We start from the raw sequence: 24,554 nt of genomic DNA, 5'->3' as shown, positions 1-24,554 counted from the left end.
CGCCGCCCCGGGTTTTCGCGCCTGCTGCCATCTTGAGGAGGCGGGAGGCCGGAGGAAGCCGGGCCCCGCCCCGGGCGAGTCGCCGCGAGCTGCCCGGGACTTGGAAGCTCGAGGGGCCGCGGAGACTGACAAAGGTCGACCTCCTGGTGTGGGCCCTGCACCGGCACCCGCAGCGGCTGCTCGTTTTCGGTCTTCCCAGTTTGCAGCCCCCACCCCACCCCCACCGCGTTTGAAGACCGGAGGAAAAAAATTCTAGAAAAAAAAGGAATTCACTCATATTTCCAACCACCCAGAAAATGGTCACCTTTGTTCCAAGCCAGGCTCCTGCAGAATTTCTTGACTTCAGGTCTTTAGCGTTAGGGAACGTCGTTGAAGCCGATCTGGTGATTTATCCCATCATTTTTTTTTTTTTTTTAATTGTTGGGGAATTAACCCTTAATAACCACTGCGGACACTTGGCAGATCATCAGCCTGCCTTTATATTGTCCCACCGGTTTATGTTACTTAACCATTTAACCAGGGCTAGAAGAATTCAATTAATTTGTGCCTGGAGTCAGACCGTTCAGGTTGATTTTTCTTTTCCCTTTTTACATTTTTTTTTTTTAATTTTAAGGTTTTATTTATTTGGCAGATAGAGCATGAACTGGGAGGAGAGGGAGAGGCCGGCTCCCTCCTGAGCAGAGAGGCAGATTTGGGTCTCCCTGGGATCCCGACCTGAGCTGAAGGAAGGAAGACACTTAACCTACTGAGCCACCCAGGCGCCCCCAGCTTGATTTTCAGATGAAAGTTTAGGTAAGGGTTGAAGTCAGGGTGAAAACCAATACGAAATAGGTTTTGGTGTTTAGCTAGCAAAGAGATAAAAGGAAGACGGAGAGGGGGGGTAATGCAGGAGGCAAATCATTTAACTCCATACACGTTTATATTTCTGATTTTAAGCAAGAACAATATTTAAGCAACTTGAACTATTTGCTTATTGTTTGCCCTGTCTTTTCTTTGTTTTTAAAGATTTTATTTATTTGAGAGAGAAAGCCTGAGCGGTGGGAGTGACAGGCAGAGGGAGAGAGAGGAGCAGACTGAGGGGGATGTGGGGCTGGATACCAGGAGGCTGAGGTCATGACCTCAGCTGGAGGTAGATGCTTTGCTGACTGAGCCACCCAGGCACCCCTATTTGCCCTGTTTTTGTTTTGTTTTGTTTTGTCTTAGGATTTTTAATTCATTTATTGGAGAGACACAGAGGGAGAAACAGAGACACAGGCAGAAGCAGAAGCAGGCTCCCTGCGGGGACCCTGATGCAGGATCAGGATCCCAGGACCCCAGGATCATGACCTGGGCCAAAGGCAGGCGCTCAACCACTGAGCCACCCAGGGGCCCTGTTTGCCCGGGCTTTAAAGAACTTTTACCTTCCCCATAGCACCAGAGGATGTGGCCGCTCAGAGGAATACTCGAGACTTTTGCTCTGAATTTTGGTCTCCTTCCAGTGTAATCAGGGAGCTTTTGATATTCTTTCCTGGGTCCTACCCATCAATTTCATTATATGTACTCTTCCTACTTTTAGGAACACTGCTTAGGGTTTTCCTAATCGTCTTAATATATATATATATATTTTTTAATTTTATTTATTTATGATAGGCACACAGTGAGAGAGAGAGAGGCAGAGACACAGGCAGAGGGAGAAACAGGCTCCATGCACCGGGAGCCCGACGTGGGACTCGATCCCGGGTCTCCAGGATTGCGCCCTGGGACAAAGGCAGGCGCTAAACCGCTGTGCCACCCAGGGATCCCCTCGTCTTAATATTTTGATTTGGCTAATAATGATTGCTACTACTTAAGATAACAGGAGTTTAAGATGAAGAAGATTTGACTCAACCTCCCTTATGTGATGTGTTAAAGCATGCTTGCTGGTGTTTAGTGCCTGATTCAAAGTAGATATTCTTGTTTCATCTCTTATATGATGTTATTTCAACACAGGATAGACATGTATCTGTTAGGGGAAGAGCTTGGAAGGATTCCCTTCCCCCAATTTTGTTATTAAAAGTTTAATAGATATCAGAAGATCAAGATTGATTTTGATTTTTCTCATGTGTCAAGTAAGAGTTAAGAATTGGGAGTCTAGGGGCACCTAGTGGTTCAGCCGGTTGGGTGTCTGCCTTTGGCTCAGGGCAGGATCTCTGGGTCCCGAATGGAGCCACCACTTGGGCTTCCTGCTCAGTGAGGAGTTTGTTTTTCTCTTTCTCTCTCCCTCTGTCCCTCCCCACTGCTCCTTCTCTCTCTCTCTCAAATAAATAAAATCTTAAAAAAAACAAAAACAAAAACAAAAACTGGAGCCCGAAGAAAGCTTTATTTATATATTTATTTTTACTGAAATACAAGTGTTTAAAAAAGATAGCTTGAAATCATAAGAAAGGTATTTTTCTACCTGCCCCCCCCCACTTCTAAATGGAAGTGACTTGAAATCATATTTCATATTGTAGCCACTACTGGAGGCTGAATTCATTCAGAGGAATACAGAATAAGGTATAAGAAATCCACTTTCTTTTGTGAATTGAATTCTGGACTTAACTTTAAGAGGACCTGATGAGAGCTTGAGGATAATATATTTTCCTCTCCTTTAATCATGTTTAATCATGTTGTTTTTCTTTTTTTTTAATGTTAAATTCTTTTTCCAGATGTATTGAGACATATTTATTGAGATGTAATTAACATAACATCGTGGAAGTGTAACGTGTATAACATGTTGATGTGATATATATATATATTGCAAAATAATAAGGTTAGTTATTACAAAATAATTATTGCAAAATAATAAGGTTAGTTAATACCTGCATCACCTCACATAATTAACCTTTTGTGTGTGGTATGTATTGGAGGAGGGGGTTGAGAACATTTCAGATTTACTTTCTTAGCAACTTTCAAGTATATAAGCCAGTATTGGTAACTATAGTCACCGTAGTATACATTATATCCCATCTTATAATTGGAGATTTGCACTTTTTCACCAACATCTCCCTGTTTTTCCCACCCTCTCAACCTCAGAATCAATCTTTGATCTGTTATCTATTAAATTTTTAATAACAAAATACTGTATGATCTCACTTGTATGTGGGATCTAAAAAGTTGAACTTAGAGTAGAATAGTCTTGCCATTGTTAATAATGCCACAGTGGACACAGGGGTACAGACACCTTACATAGTGATTTCATTTCCTCTGTATCTATACCCAGAAGCAAGTTGCTAAGTCATATAGCAGTTCTGTTAGTTTTTTGAGGCACCTTCGTACTTTGTTTCATAGTGACTGTACCAATTTACGTTCTTATCAACACTGCACGGGGGATCCCATATTATCCCATATAACCTCGTCCTTGCCAGCACTTGTTATCTCTTGTCTTTTTGATAATAGCCATGTTATTACGGTGTGAGATGATACCTCATTGTGGTTTTGATTTGTATTTCCTTAGTGTCTAATGTTGAACATCTTTTCCTGTACCTGTTAGCCACTTGTATGGATTGAAAATTGTCTATCCAGATCTTCTGCCCATTTTTAAAAACTGTATTATTATTGCTGCTATTGAGATGTAGGAGTTCTTCATATAATTTTGATATTAACCTCTTATTAGATACATGGTTTGCAAATATTTTCCCCCTTCCATTCATTGCTTATTTTGCTGTACAGAAGGTTTTTAGTTTGATACAGTCACACTCATTTATTTATGCTTTTGCTGCTTATGCTTTTGGTGTCATGTCCAATATATTGTCAAGACCAATGTCGAGGATCTGTTCATCCTATGTTTTCTTCTAGGAGTTTTGCATTTTCAGATCTTACATAAAGGTCTTTAACCCATTTCAAGTTAATATTTGTGAATGATGTAGGATAGGGGACCAAATTCAATCTTTTGCAAGTGACTCTGGTTTTCTCAGCACCATTTAATGAAGACACTATTATTTCCCCTTTAGTATTCTTAGGTCCCTTGTCAAATATTAGTTGACTGAGCTCTCACATTCTGTTCTATTGGTCTGTATGTCTGTTTTTATGCCAGTACCATACTCTTTTGATTTCTATAGCTTTGTAATAAAGTTTGAAATCAGGAGATGTGGTACCTTCAGCTTTGTTTGTTTTCCTCAGGATTGCTTTGGCTAATTGGGGGTCTTTTGCAGTTCCATCCAAATTCTAGGATTGTTTTTTTCTATTTCTGTGAGAAATGTCATTGGAATTTTGGTAGGGATTGCAATGACCTATGGACAGGCTCAGGCAGTATGGACATTTTAACAGTATTAATTCTTCTGATCCATGAGCATGGGATATCTTTCCATTTATTCATGTCATTTTTAATATTTCATCAGTGTCATAACTTTCTATGTACAGATCGTTTATCTTTGGTTAAATTTATTCCTAATTATATTTTTGATGCTGTTGTAAATGGGATTGTTTTCTTTATTTCTTTCCCAGATTTTTGTTGTTAGTGTATAGAATTCCAACTGATTTTTTTAATAAGCATGTTTTTAAAAATTTATTTATTTAAAATGTTATTTATTTGTTCATGAGAGACACAGAGAGAAAGAGTCAGAGATATAGACAGGGGGAGAAGCAGGCTCCATGCAGGGAGCCTGATGTGGGACTCGATCCTGGGTTTCCAGGATCAGGCCCTGGGCCAAAGACAGCACTAAACCACTGAGCCACCCAGGCTGCCCTTAAAATTTATTTTATAAAGTAGGCTCCACACCCAACATGGGGCTTAAACTCACAACCCTGAGATTAAGAGTCACATGCTCTACCAACTGAGCCAGCCAGGAGCCCCAGAATCCCAACTAATTTTATATGTTGATTTTGTATCTTGTATCTTAACTGAATTTGTTTATTTTTAACAATTTTTTGGTGGTCTTTAGGATTTTCTATATATAAGATCATCTCAAATAGAAACAGTTTTATTTCTTCCTTTCTGATTTGGATACAGTTTCTTTTTCTTGCCTGAGTACTCTGACCAGGACTTCCACTATTGTGTTAAATAGGAGTGGTGGGAGCGGCCACTCTTGTCTTGTTCCTGATCTTAGTGGAAAGGCTTTCAACCTTTCACCATTGAGTATGATGTTAGCTATGAGCTTGTCGTATATGGCATTTATTATATTGATGTATGTTCCTTCTATACTCAATTTGTTGAGAGTTTTACTCATGAAACAATATTGAATCTTGTCACAAACTTTTTCTGCATCTATTGAGATGATCATACGGTTTTCATCTATTAATGTAGTGTATCTTGTTTATTCTGTGTTTGCGGTTCAAACATGCATCTCGTATGAATCTCACTTGCTATTGGCCTGTAGTTCTCTTTTCTTGTATTATTCTTATCTGGCTTTGGTATCAGGGTAATGCTGGCCTTATAAAATGAGTTAGAAGTGTTCCCTCTTCAATTTTTGGATGAGTATGAGAAAGATTGGCATTAATTCTTTAAATGTTTGGTAAATTCAGTGATGGTTTTAGTGAAACCATCTGGTCTTGAACTTTTCTTTGTTGGGAGGTTTTCGATTAGTGTTTCAATCTTCTTTTTTTGTTATTACTCTGTTAAGATTTCATGTTTGTTCGTGTTTCAGTCTTTTCTTCTTTTTATACTTTTTTTTTTTTTTAAAGTAAACTCTATACCCAACATGGGGCTTGATCTCACCACCCCAAGACTAAGAGTCCCATACTCTACTGACTGCATCAGTCAGGCATCCCCATGATTCAGGCTTGATATGTTTCTGAGAATTTATTCATTTCTTCTAGATTATCCAGTTTGTCAATATGTAGTTGTTCATTGTAGCCTCTTATGATGCCTTATATTTTTGTGTTGTCAATTGTAATTTCTCCTCTTTCATTTCTGATTTTATTGGAGTCTTCTCTGTTTTTGTTTTTTTTTTCTTTGTCCAGCTCATGGCTTGTCAATGTAGTTTGTCATTTAAAAAATAACTCTTAGTTTCATTGATTTTTCCTATTATTTTTCTGGTCTCTATGTTCAGACCTTGGTTACTTTTTTTCTTCTGCTAATTTTAGGCTTGGCTTTTTCCTTTTTCTAATTCTTTGAGGTGGTTAAAGTTAGGTTGAGATCTTTCTCTTTTTTAAAAGAGGGTTGGGGAGGGGCAGAGGAAGAGGGAGAGAGAGAAAATCTTAAGCAGGCTCCACATTCAGCATGGACCCTGACATGGAGCTCCATCTCACAACCCTGAGATCATGACCAGAGCTGACATCAATAGTTGGATACTTAACTGACTGAGCCATCTAGGCACCCCTGAGATCTTTCTTTTTTCTTAATGTAGGTATTTATCACTATAAACTTCTCCCTTAGAATTGTATTTTGCTACATCCCATGAATTTCGGTATGTTGTGTTTCAGCTTTCATTTGTGTGTGTGTGTGTGTGTATATATATAATATATATAAATTTTTTTCCTTTGAACTATTGGTTGTTCAGGAGGATGTTGTTTAATTTTAAATTTTGTGATTAGGGACGCCTGGATGGCTCAACAGTTTAGCATCTGCCTTTGGCTCAGGGCATGATCCCTGTCCCATGATTGAGTCCCGTATCGGGCTTCCTGTGGGGAGCCTCTTCTCCCTCTGCCTATGTCTCTGCCTCTGTGTCTCTCATGAATAAATAAATTTTGTGAATTTTTCAGTTTTCCTACTTTTAATGATTTCTAGTTTTATACTAATGTGTTTAGAAGAGAATCTTGGTATGCTTTCAATGTTCTTACATTTGCTAAGGCTTGTTTTGTGACCTAACATATGATCCATCCTGGAGAACGTTCCATGTCTTTGAGAAGAATATGTGTTCTGCTGATGTTGGATGGAATGTTCTATATATGTCTGTAAGGTTCATTTCATCTAGAATGTAGCTCAAAGTCAGTAGGGGACTGGTGTTGAGATGGGCTGGGGGCCTGAGGCCTCCAGAGCTGGTCTGGCCAGGAGTGTAGGTTTATGGGAGTCCACTTGTAACCTGAGTTCATGGTGGCTTGCTGGGAGCCTGGGGTCATAGGAGCTACCTAGGGCCATGGGAGCCAACTGAAGCTAAGCTAGGTTGGGAGCCTGAGTTTGTGGGATTTGGACTCTTGGTGAAGGCCTGGTGCTGGGGCTCATGGTGAAGGTGGGTGCTCACTCTACTTTCCTTCCTCCACAGGAAGGATATCTCTTCTTTAAGCCACCCAGGCTTGGGGGAAAGGTGACAGGAGTAATGTGAAACTGTCTTTCCCATTCTCTTCAACGCATCTTTTCTTATTTCTGTACTCTACCCAAGTGCTTAATATTTTACTTGAATTTTTTTACCTCTTGTAAAGATATTTTGTACATTTGATAGTTGTTTAAATTGATGTTTCTTGGAGGTAATGAATGCTAGAAATTTCTATACTGCCATCTTGTTTACATCTTGTCTTTCAATTTTGAGAGATAGCTCTCACAGACCCTAGTATTTTGAAAGAGCTTTTATTTATGTTAATTTTAGAACATGGCAGCAATACTTTGAACTTTACAGTCTCTATTTATCAGCTGACTAGTTTTGGAAGAAAGAAAAATACACACAGCAGACTTACTACCTTCATTCTAAGCTGCATTCATTGCTGGTGTTCAAACATCTTTGGAAATGTTTGGGAAACCTGGGCAGGCCCACTAGAACTCTGCGTATATCACCGAGAAACCTGCATTGGGACTGTTCTTTTCTTTTTTTTAAATTTTTTTAAATTGAAGTTTGATTTGCCAACATATAGCATATCCCCCAGTGCTCATCCCGTCAAGTGCCCCCCTCAGTGCTCATCACCCAGTCACCCCAACCTCCCGCCCACTTCCCCTTCCACTACCCCTTGTTCGTTTTCCAGAGTTAGGTGTCTCTCATGCTCTGTCACCCTCTCTGATATTTCCCACTCATTTTCTCTCTTTTCCCCTTTATTCCCTTTCACTATTTTTTATATTCCCCAAATGAATGAGACCATATAATGTTTGTCCTTCTCCGATTGACTTACTTCACTCAGCATAATACCCTCCAGTTCCATCCATGTTGAAGCAAATGGTGGGTATTTGTCATTTCTAATGGCTGAGTAATATTCCATTGTATACATAGACCACATCTTCTTTATCCATTCATCTTTCGATGGACACAGGTTCCTTCCACAGCTTGGCTATTGTGGACATTGCTGCTATAAACATAGGGGTGCAAATGTCTCAGTCTTTCACTGCATCTGTATCTTTGGGGTAAATCCCCAACAGTGCAATTGCTGGGTCGTAGGGCAGTTCCATTTTTAATTCTTTGAGGAACCTCCACACAGTTTTCCAGAGTGGCTATACCAGTTCAGTGGTACTGTTCCAGTTTTTTTTTTTTTTTTTTTTTTTTTAGTGATACTATTCTTAAGAGAAAAGTCAAAAAGTCAGATAGACCCATTTGACTGAAATGCTAAGCCTTATTAGTCTTTGGAGGAAGATCAGTGATTCCTGAGACAGTATGTATGTGCCACTCAGATTTGACTAATAGTTCACTTATCTTGGATGTATATCTGAGACCAGAAAGCCGTATTGGGTAAGTTTTATGAGAAAATTAAAAGAATTGTTTCATAAAATCTCTGTGAGACATTTGTGCACAAGTAGTAGCACTGCTTGTAGTATTTCTCTGACAGTGTAACCCTAAAACATGGAGGGAATCTTTAACCCACTTTGTGGTTTTGGCCCCTGGAGGCATCAGTATTCGATCAGTGGTGTTAGCAGGAGACTGGAATCTCTGAAAGATGGTGGTATCCAGCAGTGTCAGCAGGCCTGGAGGCTGTGGAGATGGACAGCAGATGGGTCGGAGCAGGAGGAAATGAAACCAAGGAAACTGCAGCCTCACTGTGTGCGTATACAACATCCCCAGGACCTCAAGAAATACTTGGGGTGGGAGAAACATAGTGAAGTCCTGGTTTCCAGCAAGAAGTAGAATGCAAAGGTTAATGAACAGTGATTATATCTGTATATAGAATAGTATTACATGTTCAACAAATACTGCCTAAAAATAGCTCTCTGCTTATTACAAATTAGACACATAGCTCAAGGTCTCCTCCATTGGTCATTTGAAAAAAAAAAATTGCTCTATTTTCCTAAGAGGAGGCCTTTAGATTTTTCTGTCATCTCATAATAAAAGTAAGAAAATAATTTAAAAATTTTAGTACTTTATTAATCAAAGTTGATGACATACAAGAAAACAGGGAATGAAAAAGTAAGGCTTAGAAATAATATATACAGAGGCATAAGGCATTATAGGGGTATGTATGTGTGTCTGTGTGCATTGGACTGTGATTATGTTATAATGAACTTGTCTATCTGTTCTAATGGAGGCTATTGTGTATGTGCAATGGAGGTAGTCTTTGGAAAATTATTAATGTCCTTTCTTTCTTTTGCCTTTTCCATGTAAAACATTTGCCCTAGGTTTTAGGAGGCTTCCATCTGTGGAGAGGGTGTGGGTCAAGGAGAAGTAAGTCAGAGAGAAAGATGTAATATTTAGCTTCTGATCTTCACAGTTGGGTTATTCAATAAGTTAATAGCTCTACAAGCCAGAGCATTGTCTTGAGTGATAATTTTCTAAATCTTTTTTACTTTTTTTGTTTCTAGCCTGGGTTGGAGATCTCAGTTCACTGAGGTCCTTGGGTAGTTTAATGAAATGCTCTGCTTACCATTAAGGCATAGTGAGAGTCAGGAAGAATGAAGAAACAATGTAAAGAAGGTAAAAGAAAAATCCCACTCCTTTTTTCTGCTAAGGGCAATAAAAGGAAGATATGTTTGGGTTTTGTCTTAATGTCTTAGAGAATAGGTGGTGTGTTGGATGAGTGAGAGTATGATAGGGCAAGGAAGATTTTCTGTCTTGTGCCTTTTGGGAACTCAGGGAGATCTTAGATTAACCTGCATCTAGGTGGCTGCAACTACATTGATTCATGGATTTGATAGTACAGTGAAGTCAGTGGAATGAAGGCTTTCAGGTTTGGCTGCCTGTGCTACTATTGGTTCTGGTGTGGCATGGATATAGGAGTCCCAGGTAGCAAGAGGAAATGGAATGGGAGAGATTTCTGCTGTGCATTAAATCCCACAGCTCAGGATCCCTGAGCCAGCCTTAACCATAGTCACAGGAATACTTTTGAGGTACAGTTGGCCTGGGAGCCCTCCCAGAGCAGTTCAGCCACAAGAAAGTGTCCCAAGTAAATCAGCCATGGAATGGACTGTGGAGGTCACCCAGGCCCTCAGTGACAGAGCTATAAGAGACATTGTGTCATAGACCAGCAGACACTGGCCAGCATACATTCAAGGACCAACATGAGGACAAGGAACCTGTCCTGCATTGCCACAGTCATATGCAGCCCGTATCTCTTTTCATATAGAGCAATTCTTCTTAGGGAGAGAAGAGAGGCTAAAGAGAATACTTAGGCAAGTGATGGAAACTACTCTAACGGGATTGTTTGACTTAAACCACTTTGGACATTTAATTTTTGAAACCTAATTTTTTGCACGTTAACCAGCATGTAGAGGCCTGTGAAGGAAGGCTTGCTATAGACAAAAGTACAGGTTCCCTGCACATTCCAGCATTGAGTTAAATGTGAGTTAAGTTTGTGACCCCCATGTTAGTAGCTACTGTAATCTCCAAGCTCTGTGCTTCCTTGTCCTTATTGAAGACATTGTGTGGAAACCAGGTGTGGCATATCTTGAGTGGGAAGGGAAAAAGTCTATTTCTATGGAAAACTTAGATGAGCCACCCTACTGCTAAGAATTTTGTATGAATTTTCTTTAGTCATATATAATCTGATTGATGATGATAGGCAGTTCATTAAAAATACCTTAATACCTAAATACCTCACTTTTTCCTGAAATTCCAGATCAGGACAGCTTCTGTCTATGGTCTCTCTCCATCCAGGTGTTCTGTGTCCCATAGCATCTCAAGTTGAGCAAGATAGAATTGAACTTGACACTTTTCTTCCCAGATTTTCTTCTTTTGTAGGAGCTTAGCAGATGCTCCCACCTCCAAGTGGCTTAGTCATAAACTTGGATGTCCATCCTAGATTATCTATTCTTTCAAAGAAATCTAACTGGGTAGTCAGTTTTGCAAATGGCCTAAGAGGCTCATTACTTTCTGGTCACCTTTCTAGCTTCTTTACATACCACCTAATCACTAGCTAGAGCAGTGATTCCTCCACTGTGCCATGCTCACTCATGCATTGGTACCTTTGCACATGTTTTCTCTCTGCCTGCAGTGTCTTTCCCTCTGGGTCTCAGTGCAGAAACCTTTGTGAGGACATTGGTCCTCAGGACAGTTAGACACAAGTATGTGACATGTGGTCTGTTCTTGCACTATCTAGTCTGTTTATATTCAGTCTTCCACAGTAGAATGAGGATTCCTAGAGGACAGTGATTTTGTACTATTCCTCTTTGGATCCCAAGGCAGGCTAATGCCAGAATAGCACTCAATAGTACTTGTTGAATAAGTACAATTCTCAAAGCCAGGCTTTTAGAAACTTCTAATTTGTATTTTGCTTTTGATTCTTTGCAGGAAGGTAGGTTACTTAACATTTGAATTGCTGAGAGATCTATGCAAACTGTGCTGACCTTTCAGTTGATTCCGTAATGTTTTTAAAGTTTCGGTATTTTTGAGTAAACCTGTATGTGTCAATATAGGCTGGTTTGCAGATGAGTCCCTCAATTTGTGTATTGCCTTCTGCTTACAATTTAACCTTTTCAGGGGTGGGTTTTGTTTTGCTGTATACTTAACAGTGATGTGAGGTATTTAGTAAGTCTAAGAAATACCAAATACTACTTTAAGTTTTCACTGAATAAGTATTATTATATGAAATATTAGTAGATAATGCTTCAGAAAAAAGCTTAGAAAGAAATACGCCAAATCGTTAACAGTAGTTGTCTCTGAGTAGTAATAACAATGAGTAGTATATTGCATTTTCTTATTCTGTTTTTCAATTTTTCCATAGTCATATATTATTATTGTTATTTTTGTGAAAATCACAGGAAATATCTTGTCATATTAGCAGGGCAGGAGAATATAGTGGTTTTATAGCGCAACCTCTAATATCAGACAGTCCTGACCACTTAACATCCTCTGTTTCCTCATCTGGAAAGGTGGATGATAATATACCATACTGATGTAGCCATATTAGCCAGACAATTCTTTGATTCCCTTCTCTTTATCTTTTGTGTATCTTGTATAGATTTTTACTTTGTGGTTACTATGAGGCTTACATAAAAATTTTAATAGATATAATAGTCTATTTTAAGCTGGTAACTACAACTTCATCTGCATTAAACTATCCTTTTATGCCCCCACTCCAACATTTTATGTTTTTGATGTTACACTTTACATCTTTTTATATTGTGTATCCATTAACAAGTTACTGTAGCTATAGTTATTTTTAATAATAGTTCCATCCTTTAATCTTTATACTAGAGTTAAATTATTAACATTCCAGTATTAAAATATTCTCAATTTGACTATATACTCATCTTCACAGGTATGTTTTCTGTTTTCTTATATTTTCGTGTTACTAATTGGAGTCTTTTCATTTCAGATTCAAAGACTCCTCTCAGTATTTTCTTATAAGGCAGGTCTACTGTTATTATATTACCTCACTTTTGTTTTTTGGGGAAAGTCTTTACTTGTCTTTCATATCTGAGGGACATCTTTACTGGGTAAAGTATTCTTGGTCAGTAGCTTTTCATGTAGCATCCTGCTCTTCCTTGGCTTGCAAAGTTTCTGCTGAGAAATCCACTGATAGCTTTATGGGGTGTTCCCTTATATATGAAGTATTTTTTTTTCTGCTTTAAAATTAACTTTTTGTCTTTTAGACAGTTTATTATAACGTGTTTTGGAGAAGATGTGTTTAGGTTGAATTAGTTTGGGGACCTATGATCTTCATGAACTTGGATGCCCAAATCTCTCCTAGATTTGGGAAGTTCTCAGCCATTATTTATTTAAATATTTTTTGCCCCTTTCTTTCTCTTCCTTCTGGGACTCCCATAATACATAGGTTGTTTCTTTTAATGGTTTTCTGTAAATCCCTTAGCCTTTCTTCATTTCTTTTCATTCTTTTTTCTTTTTGCTCCTTTGACTGGATAATTAACAAGTGATCTGTCTTCAGGGTCACTGATTCTTTCTTATGTTTGGTTGTGTCTGCTGTTGAAAACTCTCTATTAAATTCTTCATTAATGAATGAAACTCCAAAGTTGTTTTTTTTTTAATGTTTTCTACTTTTGAATCTCTTATTTTGTTCTTATATTGTTTTCCTGATTTTGCTAAATTATTTTTATATATTCTCTTTTTGCTCTCTGAGCATCTTTAGAACAATTATTTTGAATTTTTGTCAGACACTTCAATTTTGGGGTGGTCAGATGGTAGTAATTTACTGTTTCATTTGTGGTGTCATGTTTCTCTAATTCTTTGTGAACTCTGAAGCCTTACATAGGATAGGTGTCTGCACACTTAAAGAAGCAACCACCTCTTCTAGACTTTATGGACTGACTTCAGTAAGGAAACACCTTAACCTGTAGGTGAGGGCCCTGCCTCTAGTGGTATAGGGTACTCAGTTTGGTGGTGAGGGATGGCCCTGCATCCAGGGGTATATGGTGTCTCATTGGTTTGGGCAGCTGCGGTCCTCTGCATCAACTGCATGATTCCTTGTGAGAGCTGTGAGGGGTCAGCAGTGGCTGTAAGGGTTGTTGAGGTCCTAGTGATGCCTCTAGTTCCAGTGGCTGGGACCAGGGCAGCAGCAGTGGTGGCCAGAGTTGGGGATATGCACCTAGCTGTGGGTACTAGCTACAGGTGCCTGTGTGTGGCAGGGCCCTGCTGCAGACACACACTCAGTGGTGAGGGCTGGGGCCAGCAGCAGGGGTTGGGACCAATCACAGGGGAGTGTAAGTAGCTATGGGGGCCTTGGCTATCACTGTTTACTTGTGTGACTGTGAGGGGTAGCCATATGCATGTCCACTAACCAGACTATTCTTTCTTTGTCTCTCTCTTTTTTAAAGTAAACTCTGTGGCCAGCGTGGAGATCAAGCTTATGACCCTGTGATCAAAGTTATTCTTTTGTTTTCTGTTTTTTATTAATCAGACCATTCTTGATTGCTAGTAGTGTAACCCTATTCTAACCAGCTGAATCTCAAAGGGAAATTTATTATTAAATGTACTAGGCAAGTCCAGGGGCTCTTTTTTCCAGAGGCTTAAAGGATATTTTTGTTTTTATTTTTCTATCTTTTAGCATCTCTCAGTGTTTTGTCTCCATTTTCAGACAGTTTCATACTAGTAACAAGGAAACATGTTGATAGCTACAGACAGTCACAGGTTTAAATCTTTAAAGGAAGGGAGACCTCAAACTCCAAAACCTTTATTTATGAAATTTGATTAGCCTTTCCAAGACTAGGAGCTTTCCCTGTACTAACTAACCACTGTATTCAGAAGAATAGAGTTCTCTAAATGTCCACTTTGGGATCATTTTGGGCATGGGACATTTGTGATGAATCAGCTCACCAAGACCACATGGACTGGAGAAGGAAAAGGAAATGCTATAATCAGAAGTGGGAATGAATGCTAGGCAGGTGAAAACAGTAAGTCCATCCTATGACATAAATTGCTTAGCACAGTTTGGGGAACATAGGAAGAACTCAAAGATGTTAGATATCATTATCATTGGAGTGTATAGTCATCATCATTATATTTTGTAACAGATTATAAGAACTTTTTATTTTTATTGTCTGGTGTTTATGTTTTAAATATTCCAGCAGAATAAGAGTTAAAATTCATGTTTCTTAGTTACTGAGTATTTCTTTATCCTTTTTTGTTGCCTCAGGTATTTTTAGTTTATGAAAATGTGTTTTTTAAGATTACTATTTCTAAATGTATTGTTGATCATTTTGATTTTTCAAATGGCTAATTGTTGCATAATGACTTGATTAGTTTAAAGAGGTTTTTTTCCTTGTTTTATGTTTTATATGAGTGATGGCACTGTGTGTTGGCCCTGGATGATTGTTATTCCTCTTGTTGTCATATTTCATTTAACTGCAAATTAAAAAGAACTAAAAAAATTACAGCAATTTCTAGTTTATATCCAGGAAATGGAACTCTCTGCAGGACCCCTTACGTGGCACAAATATGTTAGAAAATGATTTTCCATTGTGCTTTGAAAGCCTGTAAGCAGGCCACAATGGCGCACAGTTCACCAATCTTGGATGAAGCCCAGAGAGACTGTAGTGCATAGACTGTAGGAAATCTCCCATCTGAAGAGTTAATTTTCTTTCAGGATCAGTATTAGGGTCTGCTGTGATTACAACAAGACACTTTAAGATTGGTACAGGAACACTTATAACAGTTGACTATAAAAGAAAACCCAGGAGGCCAGATTCAGCCCTTTAGTTTGAGCCTCAAAGACCTTTATTTCGAATTTACCTCTTCCTTCAATTACACATGCTGTCAGCTTTAGTAAAAAGAATTCATTACATTAACATAAATAAGCAAACAACTAGTTTCATTAATGTTTTAAAATGTCTGGAAGGCCACTTTTGTCTTTTGTTTCCATTCAGCTTCTTTTCAGAGCACTCTTAATGGCTGTGTAATATTAAATATTTCTTTTCTTCTCAGTTTTATCTAAATTTTAGATGCAGATTTATGAATTTAGTATCAAAACAGTTACAAGGTTTAAAGACAGATGAAGCTTTTCATCTTTTTAAGGAGGGAGATTTTTTTTTCTTATTTTCTTCAAGATAGTAAATCAAAGGAGCATTTTTTCTTTTTTTAATTTGAAAAGCTGGGGCAACAATATTAAGTAACTGCTGTGGAAGAAAAAAATCAACCATAATCCTAATCTCAAATATACCATCAGTTTTAGTTTTGCATGTACCTTCCAGTTTTGGATACACACACACATACTTTATCAAGTTGAAGTTAAAATTTTAATGCCCCTGCAAAACTGTAGAGAAGGAATTTGAAGCAAGCTAAATCAATTTGAAGTTGGTATACTTTATATTTTAAGAATAGAACAAGGCTTGTCTATAGTAAACCGTAATTTTTGCTTTTTGTAAGAAAATAAAAGGGAGAAAGTCTTTTCTTATTTTTTTAAAGATCTTATTTATTTGTTTTAGAGGTAGAACACAGGTTGTGGGAGGGCCAGAGGGAGAGGGAGAATCTCAAGCAGACTCCATGCTGAGTCCCACTCCGAGCTTGATCTCACAACGCTGAGATCATGACCTGAGCTGAAATGGAGTGTCCAGTACTCAACTGACTAAAGCATTCAGGTGCCTCAGGAAAAAGTCTTTAAAAAAAAAAAAAATCAGTGCAGGAATCCCTCGGTGGCTCAGTGGTTTAGCATCTGCCTTTGGCTCAAGGTGTGATCCTGGAGTCCTGGGATCGAGTCCCACATCGGGCTCCCTGCATGGAGCCTGCTTCTCCCTCTGCCTGTGTCTCTGCCTCTCTCTCTCTCTCTCTGTGTGTGTGTGTCTCTCATGAATAAATAAATAAAATCTTTTAAAAAATCAGTGCATTGCCCATGTAGCATGAAATTTTCTTCTTTTTGACATGGAAGTCAGAAGAGAAGTATGTGTTAACCTGGGTTGTGGTAATGGTGCATTATCACTGACATCCTTTCAAGTCTAGACTTTTGCAGTTTGTTTCTTATCTCAGTAGTCATTTGCTGTGCTTGATTTTGGTTCTTATAAGGATTATTACAGATACTTTTACTTTCCTCTATCTAGGACCTTCAAGCTGTCTTCTATATTGCTGGCATCCCTCCACTCCAAACCCCTTCATTCTCTGCCTCCTGCCAAGTGATGTTATTTCCTTAAAATTCTTCTAAACCTTTCCAATGCCTGTGGGGCAAAAATCTGACCTTTAGGAAGATATCCAAGACTCTACCCAACCTGGCCTCCACCAACCCCTCAGACCTCTTGTCTTTAGCTGTTTCAGCTCTTTCCAGCCCTTTGCTTTTCTTTGTGCTTATCCCACTGTTTGAATTGCCTTTGATCACATACATAAACCAGGAGAGTTTCTAGGTCTTTCTCAAGGATCCCACTCAGAAGGTCATCTCTGTCAGAGTTTTCCTTGCTTCCATAAGGCAGCGTTAGTTCCTCTGTCCTCTGGGTCTCCACAGCACTTTGTGCATCTTTATAATACAGTGCTCATCATGCTGTATGGTAACGGTTCGTGTGACATGTGTCTCTTCTGCCCTAAGGTATATGTAAAGGCCAGCTTAGTCATCTTTTTAGCATCCGCACCTTAGCAAGTCAGACATTTATTAGCTATGTTGTAAAACTTGGGTGGTATGTTATACGATGCATCTGAAACGTGTTGGTCAGTGATCTTTCAGCATGCAAAAATCACGATATTTTCTGTAGTTTCCCATTTAGTCTCCCTGCACACACAACAAAGCAACATAAAGCCAAACCAAATGCAGAACAAGTACAACTCTGATTACACATTTCCTATCAATGCATGTAATTTTATGTATACCATTGTTTCAAATATAAATGAAATGTGTTGAAATGTGAGTAAGAAATATATGGACTATTATTGAAGCAATTCCAAACCAAAATGTTATATTTCCGGGTAGCAGTAGTTTTTGAAAGGTACTATATACAATTTTAGGTTAGTGTCAGATAACCCCTTCACCTTCATTTCTCTCTTAACACCTTTTATCATAATTTCTGAAGTTCCCCTTTGTAGTTTGAGTTGAAAGTCCTGAGGCAAGCTCTTCAGAACTCTAACACCTGCTTAGGGCTGAACTGGCAGGGGGAGAAATTGAAAAGCAGTGAAGAGTCTTTTCAATAAAGTACTTAGCATTTTAAGTTGTAGATGTTTGGGGAAAAATAATGGTAATAATAGTATTGGAAACTCTCCTATTGCCTCATACAGGGGGAGGAATGTGAAGTTGTTTAGTGGGTTCATACTTTGAGTTTGCAAAAATCATCATTTGCAAAGATAGTTCAAATTTGATTTTGATCAAATTAAACTACAAGAATGTAGACTTTTTCTTGAGCATAGACTTATACTTTCTCTTTTAAAATTCAAACCCTTTTCCTTCTGACATCAAAGCGAAAGGATTCAAGGCTTTTAGAATCTTACTCTAAGATACCAAAGAACCCTAGGACGATAGTTAGAAAATTAGGAAGAGAGTTTTGAAATAATTAAATTTTTTGGTTCTCATCTACTATTGTATATTGAATATAAATTCCCATCGTCCAAGTTAATGACAAAGTTTTAAAAAGGTGCATGCATTTTTTTAACCCTTAATGATTTTACATTATTGTCAAGAATTTCTTGGAGGCTTTTAAGATTCAGATGCCTGTGGTGAGCTTTTTTAGGTTGTATCTTTTAATTTTGTTGATCTTTTTGTTCTGTAACTAAAGAAAATTGTTTAATTTGTTTTTCCAGCAGAGGGAGACATCTGACCATGAACGTGGTATCGCTACTTGCCAGGAGTATTCTGTAGCCCATTTTATCAATATACATAAAAAACTCAATGTTCAAATTAACTAGTTCAATAAGTAATTTAGCTCATTGATTTTTGGGCATATCCTAAGTGCCATTACAAGCTACGGATATTTTAAATGCCATTACCTAATAGAAGGAATGTTTTAAGCACCTTTTATTGATTTTATTACTGCTTTATTTTGCTGTCTTGGTTTAAAATCATTTTAACCACTCCGTAATCAAGAAGAAATATATCGTTGGTGAAATACAGTCAATTTCCTAAAAACCTTTGACATCGTTAAATAAGGAATTACAGTTGTTAAATCATGTCAGGCAATAACTGAGGGACAGAAGAGATATAAAATTTGGAGCAGTGGGCCAGCATACCAGTAAGCCATGCTGACCTCTGACATTCACATTCTGCCTGTGACAGTCACACTTCAGGTTTGCTTATGGTTTTTATGTCAGCAAGCAAGATTTAAAATCTCAGGTAGGAAGGAGGGTGAAAGAACGATAGCAAAATATGATCCAGGGACCATTATAGTGCCTTTTAATCACTTCATGTTATTTTTTTGTTAAAATGATTCTCTAAGCAATTTTAAAATTTCATTTGCTTTTCTTGCTAGATTATAGTATATTGATATTCTGCATATGAAGGAACTAGAGTGTTCACAGGAGTTTTTACCACTTCTTTCTTTTGCTCATTTGATTTAACATTAGCAGTGTTACTGAGCTGATTAGCTAGTAGACAGACAAGGAATGTGGTCTATACACTGCTTAATCAAAGAGGCATAGAAGTGGGTAGTGAGCACTGAAGCTCGATACAAGCCTGCTAATGAGTTGATTGCATTGACATTTGATGTAATTTAACTGTAGAGTGGCAAATATCAATACCTGTATATGATTTGGCAGATGGTTGTTGAACTGTGATTAGAAGTTTAGAATGATTCCCGGTAAAAGACCACCTGGCAGTAACCCAAGAACAGAGAACTGAGTTTTCCCCATTAAATGGAAGAGGTCCAGAAAGTCAAGTGTTTTGATCATTAATAGAATCTTTCCTTTTCTTTTAGCAAATGTTAGCTTCAAGAGGAAATTGATAATTATGCATAGGTCTATTAAATGATCTTTGGGATAGCTCTTTTCATTCCTTCAAATGAGCTCATATCTATAGTAGTGGCAGTTACTCACTGGCAAGGAAAGAAAACTAGTTAAAATGCTGATAGGTGTCATTTCAGTATACTGGGGATATTGGAAACATCTTTGTAGATTTTAATATATTTGAGGCTGAAAACCAGGTTTTTCTGATAATATAAATATTTCTAATATAATATTAAGTATTTTATGCATTATATAAATATAATATGAAATAAGCTATATTGAGTATCTATTATACACAAGACATTCTTGTAGGTGTTTGAAATGTAAAGAACACAAAGATGATCTTACTTTCCCTCAGTGGACATGCAGTGCACATCCCATAGAAGGACTGGAATAAAGGTCAGGAACTATGGCAGCATAGAGAAGAGTAATGGCTTCCTCTGTGGGAAGAGGAAGTGTCAGGGAGGGCCTTATGGAGGTGTCACTTAATATAGCTTTTGAACAGTTGGAGATGAGCATTCAGAAGTAGAGAGACCAGAAATACAAATTTTTTTTTTTAAATAAACTTTATTTTTTTTTAGAGCAGTTTTAGGTTCACAGCAGAATTGAGCAGGAAGTAAAGAGTTCCCATATGCCCTCTGACCCCACACATGCACAGCTTCCCCCACTATCAACATCCTGCATCTGAGTGGTACATTTGTTAAAATTGATGAACCTACATTGACACATGTTGTTATCACCCAAAGTCCATAATTTACATTAGTGTTCACTTTTGGTGTTGTACATTCTGTGGGTTTGACAAATGTATAAGGACATGTATCCACCATTACAGTATCATACAGAATAGTTTCACTGCCCTAAAAATCCTCTATGTTCCACCTATTTCTTCATCCCTCCCTCTTTGTCAACCCATTAACCACTGATTTTTTTTTTACTGTTTCCAAAATATAAAAGCTTTTGAAAATTTTGAAATGTTTATTGTGCCATTATATATATGTGTGTGTGATGTATAAAGAACAGTGAAATAAATAAAATCTGTCCACCTTCTAGCTGAGATATTAAAATATTACCAATATTTTTGAAGCCCTGATGGGTTCTTCCCCAAGTATTCCCTTCTACCCTACCAATGCTTCAATTTTTTAAAAAAATATTCTTATACCTAGTTGCAAAAGCACACAAAAACCTCGGTCTCTCAAGTCCCACCACCCCCTTATTCTTTGGTTTGGTCTATGCAAAATGAAGTGAAGGAATAAGTTGATGTTTGTCTAGTGAATTCCAATGGTGTGGAAAGCTCTTTTTTTTTTTTTTTTTTTTTTTTGGTAGCTAGGAAGTGGGATTTCTAGATAACCTAAATGACTATCAATATCATTTTAAATAGTAAATAGTCTGATTAATTCACATTATAGTTCTGCTTCACTTTGAGCTTTGTAGACTTGACTTCTCTTGCTCTGTATATTCAAGTCTTTTTTTTTTTTAAAGATTTTATTTATTTATTCATGAGAGACACACACACACACACACAGAGGCAGAGACACAGGCAGAGGGAGAAGCAGGCTCCATGCACGGAGCCTGATGTGGGACTCAATCCTGGGTCTCCAGGATCACGCCCTAGGCTGAAGGTGGTGCTAAACCACTGAGCCACCCAGGCTGGCCTTGCTCTGTATATTCAGATGGAATAACTAAACTAATCCCAGTGCTATGATAGAGACACGTTTGATTACGGAGACTTATTCAGAACTTCATACATTTAGACTTCATGTCAGCATGGAATGTGTATCTCTAAATCTAGCAACAAGTGCTTTCAGAATTAATTTTTAATTTGGCTGATGGCCATGCTCCTTTATATTCATTTTGTAGTTTCATAGGACTTATAGGTGAACATATTTTATATTAAAAACAATGGTATATTGGAAAGAACACTAGGATATAAACTGTGTTCTTTCCCCCACTGCTCAGACCCATTCCGTGCCAGTTCTTTGCCTGCATCTGTATGAGATCTTGGACACATATTTTAGCTTTTCCAGCAACTCTTAGATTTAAGAAAATATACTCTGGTTATTCCTGGTCATAAGAACAGTCTAGTTTCAGTAATTAAAAATGATCAGTTCAGTGCAACATTCTAATGTTTATTAAAGTTCAAGCCACTCTTCTTGCCCATTGTGGTGTTGCTTTAGGTTGAGAAGCCCACAGTAGGAGGTGGGGATGGGTTGACTTCTGTATTTCCTTCAGAGCAGAGCTCCTCCCTTGAATCCATCTCACTCCCAGGGTGAGAGCTGGAAGGGGTGAGGAGGAGGGGCAGGGACAGAGAAAGTCTTGGCAGTCCTGCATTGATCTGCTGGTGGTGTTTTCTGAGCTTGGCAGATGCTCAGTACTGACTTTTAAGATGCACTCTCTTGAGGTCCCCCTCTGGGCATGGCAGACTGCAGCTGACCTGCCCTTCCTCTGGCTGCGTTCCAGGGTCCATCTCTAGTTTCTTGCTGCTGAGATCCACTGGTCCTTTTGGAAATGAATCTATCTTAAAGTGATCTTCTGATGGCCTCTCTTTTACATAAGGGCCATGCATACACTTGTGTGGAGATTAAATGAAATAACGTATGCAAAGCTCTCTCCCTGGCACACAGGTATTGAATAAATCAGTGAGTGATTCACTGGGTGTCTTCTCTGTGGAACACCTTATAAGTATAAACTTTTTCATATCAGTCTTATGAAATGTATTTAAAGGAACTCTCAGATACATTAATTTTCAAGGTCACATAGCTGGAAAGTGGCTGAGCTTAGGTTTGTATCTAGCTCTGTCCAGTGCTGGAGTCTTTGGCCCTTTGGACTATGGTCCACTGCCTTCTGAAATTGCCTGGCATGGTCTTAATGTTCTAAACTTTGGGAAATCTGGTTAATATTATGAATGTTAGTGCCCATTCTAGTAGTTTCTTAAATGTCATGTGTGGTATAAATTGATAGGAATGCTCTCTCAGATACTTTCATTTGACTACATCTCTATGACATTTGGATAATCTGACTTCCTTGACATGAATCCTTTATCTTCAGGGGCTTTGTCCAGATATCTACTGGTGAACCCAAGTGGAGATTCAAGGAAATTCATCATAATAATCCAGACAGAATCTGGATTCCAGAGAAATGCCTCAGTATTTCATAGACGTCTGTAGCATGTGTGTTCTGGGCCTCCTGGAATAATCTCTGGAAGAAGAGAGAGATGACAGTGTAGTAGATGTACAATGGAGAGGTAATGACATGTCTTTTTTCTGCCTCCAGTGGTTCAAGGACTGATGACCAAATCTGAGCTATTAAAGATCTCTGTGCTGACTGCCCGATGACACCCAGGGTGACCTGCCGATTGGAAATCTCCAGTCAGAAGAATATGGATTCTTTATTCCCATTCACTTAGGACAAAGGGTTAAGAAAATTTACTTTGGAAAGAATTGGCTAGAGAGAGAGACTAGGATAAAGCAAACCACAGAAGGGAAATAAAACCTCTGGAACATTCGTTCAATTTTGTTTCAGTAAAATGTTAGTAAATCAAATCCTAATGGTAAAACTGGGTCCTGGATATACACTGCTATGAGATGTGTACTTAATCAGAATGCTCTAAAAAGCATACATTAAAATTAGCTAGTCCCCTTTTAACTTTATGCCTACCAAGCTGCAAACTGCCTCAACTAAATATTGTGAAAGTCCAATTTTTATTTGCCCTTATTGCTTGGGTCAAAGTGAAGTTGAACTCCAGATTGTAAACTGGACAGTTTCTGGTTTACAGATAGTCATTCAGCCAATTTATATGGATTACTAACCCTTCTTTACTGTGGAAATATTGTCAGAGGAAAATGCATTCAAAATTCTTATTTTGTGCACTGTAGAATAAGTGAGGTCTTATGAGAAGAACACCAGCTCTAGCCAGTCCTGTTTTAGCTCTATGGAGAACTTAGCAATAATCAGGAAAGGGGATTTCTAGCTTTTTGTGCCTTAGCTTCCTTTGCAAGAAAGTACAACTAATAAAACCTGCCCTTTAGGATTTTGTAAGGCTGTTGTGGCAAAGTATTTTAAGCTCCTTAGAGAAAAAGGCTACTCAATGAGGTAGCTTTGTTATTCCTTTTAGTGTCAATTATATTCTGAAATATGATTTTAGAATTTCGGGATCCCAGGACCTATGATTGAACTGGCAGCTGATCGATTCAGTGGAATTTAGAGTTCTCTTTCTTGACACCGAACTGAAATTTGCTTTGGCTAAAAGAGGTAAAGCATACAATTATGGTCAGAAACGTAATAATAAATCTTCTGTAACAACCTTCTTTCCACCACATACCTTTTCTGGTATTTATCTGAATACTCAGCTTCTAAAAACTAGAAGAGATTGTAATTTCAGTAGCAACTCATCAGCAACTCTAAGTGTACGAAGCCATTTCAGCTATGATCTTCTTTTATTTTGCCAAGGTTCATGTCTGAAAGGTTTTATTTCTTTTGGTTTTGAAAATTAGAAAGAGGAGACAAACAGTTAAAAGTATAAAAGTTCTACCCGTGTTGCTTTTTCTACACCTTGAGGACTAGCAAAATCTTTAATATGAGACTTTATTTGTACAAAGCAAAACTTCAAAACCACTCAAAAGCTTTTCTTATTAACTGCTGTCAGTCCTGTGATTTACAGAGGCAATAAAGAACTAGAGGGGGCGCATTTATCATGGAGTTCAGCGCACCAGGAGCCATTTTCTCCAGCGGTAAAGGCAAGTGATAAAAACGAATTCTTTTGTTCTATAACCAAGACACATTCTCTGTTCCCTATTCTCTAGACTTGGGCACGCCAGGCTTCTCTGGTGGCAACTTGGTACCACCTCATCTACACTCAATGATAAATTGTTAACATGAAAACACTGATGATACACCTGGAACACCTGGCTGTGAGTGGTGCTACATATTTACTTTCAACACACAGTAGTTAGCTGCCAACATATTTGTAGTATTAACTCTCAGTTTACTTTGAACAGTACTTTGTACGTGTGTGTGCTTTCTTTCATTTCAGAA

The 24,554-nt window shown here is 38.2% G+C and overlaps 1 long non-coding RNA gene across 3 annotated transcripts in view; it reads left to right on the top strand.

Annotated features, from left to right (window-relative positions):
- The first annotated feature begins 8 nt into the window (after positions 1-8).
- LOC112646564 (uncharacterized) overlaps positions 9-24,554 on the top strand; it is a 137,062-nt gene continuing 112,516 nt past the window's right edge. Inside the window, exons 1-3 of one of the 3 annotated variants that reach the window (XR_007410990.1) lie at positions 9-134; positions 632-792; positions 22,794-24,430. This is a non-coding gene — a long non-coding RNA (uncharacterized LOC112646564). Of the gene's footprint in view, positions 793-22,392; positions 22,765-22,793; positions 24,431-24,554 lie in introns of those variants that run through there. The other 2 variants (XR_007410989.1, XR_003127687.3) reach the window with 2 other exon arrangements.

This window comes from Canis lupus, chromosome 5, assembly GCF_003254725.2.
Source record: "Canis lupus dingo isolate Sandy chromosome 5, ASM325472v2, whole genome shotgun sequence".
In the NCBI taxonomy this organism is placed as follows: Eukaryota; Metazoa; Chordata; class Mammalia; order Carnivora; family Canidae; genus Canis; species Canis lupus.
Note: the sequence above shows the minus strand (reverse complement) of the source record. Positions and strands in the feature narration are given on the sequence as shown.